The sequence below is a fragment of the Canis lupus genome, chromosome 31, assembly GCF_003254725.2.
Source record: "Canis lupus dingo isolate Sandy chromosome 31, ASM325472v2, whole genome shotgun sequence".
Taxonomy (NCBI): domain Eukaryota; kingdom Metazoa; phylum Chordata; class Mammalia; order Carnivora; family Canidae; genus Canis; species Canis lupus.
Genome location: NC_064273.1, coordinates 13,577,334 through 13,579,299, shown reverse-complemented (window position 1 = coordinate 13,579,299; position 1,966 = coordinate 13,577,334). Strand labels below are relative to the sequence as shown.

At 35.9% G+C, this 1,966-nt stretch overlaps 1 pseudogene; it reads left to right on the top strand.

The window, feature by feature from the left end:
- Positions 1 to 1,054: 1,054 nt before the first annotated feature.
- Positions 1,055 to 1,533, top strand: LOC112661575 (gametocyte-specific factor 1-like; annotated as a pseudogene).
- The last annotated feature ends 433 nt before the right edge of the window (positions 1,534 to 1,966 follow it).

Here is a 1,966-nt window from a genome sequence, read left to right as displayed (position 1 = left end):
AAGGACAATGAGTAGATTACTTTGAACAATTAAATTTCAGCATCCTGAACTGTCTGACACTACCTATCTACTGATTACTAAAAAAAAAAAAAAAAAAAAAATGTAATATGTGATTTAAAAATGAGCTTCTTTTTAAAAAAACTGTTTTTGGTTAAAGACACCTATTCATATCAACAGACACTTATGGAGCTCTGTGACACAATCTCATTATAAATCTTTCAAAGGACTAATACAAGACAAACACCTACAAAGAAGAAAAAATGACTTTCTGTCTTCTTTTAAAACTTGAAAACGTCCACTCTTACCACAGGGAAACTAAGGCAATTATTCAACAAAATATTTGAAGAATTAAATGTTTTCTATCCAAATAATTGTCACAAATACTCCTAGACTATGAATATATTTCTCAAGGATATAATCCCTGCTTACACATCAGATGACCTGAAATTGACATTCTACAAAATAATTGGGTCATGCTCTAAGTGTCAAGGTCATGACAGGCAAAGGAAGACTGAGGAGATGTCAGATGGGAGGAGACTATGATGACTTGAGAATTGGACCAACAGAAAGACCTTAATGAGACAACCAAGGAGACTTAACCAGGTCTATGGAGTAGTTAATAGAATTGCTTTAGTGTTAATTTCCTAGTTTAAATAATTATATCCTGGTTATGTAAAATGGTAATATTTGGGGAAGCTGTTAAAAATTGTAAGAGAATTTCTGTAGTATTTTTCAAACTCTTTTGCAAGTCTGAAATTAGATAAAAGTAAAAGTTAAAAGGGAAAGATTTTTAACTATGAAGAGAAATGGGTGAAGAACCATGTCTGGAGATAATAAGAGATAAAAACTAGACTATGCAGTTATATGTATCTTATTGCTTTTTTAAACTTTTAAAAGATTTCAGCCAGATGAAAATACATTTCTCACTGTCACTTGGTTCTGACCAAGAATATTTAAAAAAATATACTAAAATTGAAGTGGATGTGGGGAGAAAGTGACCGTGGGGAAAGCATGTTTCAACCAAGCACCTGGGTTCATCTCCTTCATTTACAAAATGGATGAAACTTACATCAATTACCTGGACCCCGAAAAGCTATTACAATGACCCTCTGATAAAAACCACTAGATCAGGGCCTGCAGGTTTCCTTATCATCTTATCAAGTGCAAAAAGAATCATCCTCATGTAGCAAATTGGGTACTTGTCCCTGGAATGCTTGCCACCAAGTTTCTCCCACCAAAACCAGTCATGATGTCTCAAGCTGTGATGATAAAAGTTGTATTGAGCAGGATGCTGTCAACCAAACCGGGAATCTTGGACAAGAGACTCTAGCTGAGAGCACATGGCAGTGCCTTCCTTGTGATGAAGAAAGGGATAAAGGTCTATGGAAACAGACCAGCACCCCATTTGTGTGGGGCACAGCAAGCCAACTACTGTGGCAACAACAGCCCTGCAAGCAAGTGATGGCTACAAGCGTGTGTGTTCCCAGGTCTCCACCATACATTCAGCCGTGGAAAAATAATGGAAATATATAACTGAATATCTATCTCATCAAATGCTAGACTCTAAAAGGATCCTTGCTTCTTCCTGCTACCAGGGGGTTCTTCCTTTTATTCCCCTCTTAATCTAATTATAGAAAGATAAACTGTCAGTGACTTTCAAACTGGGGGCACGGGTCAGGGGAAGAAAAAGAAAAATATACTAAAAATACCTGGAACCTAAAGAAAGAAATTTCTTGCTTATATGTGAAGTAGTCTGTGTATATTCACTAAGTAAACTAATAAATAGAAACTCAGACTGTGATTTTTCAAACTGGTTTTTGTGTGACTTTTCTAGTAGAGAAGATGATCAAGGCCAATTTTGAAGTTGCCATGCCATTCAACTCAGAGTATCTACTCTGTGTAAGACACTATTGATCATAAGCAAAACGTGATCTCTTATTACAAAGAGTGCTTCATCAAGGTTGGT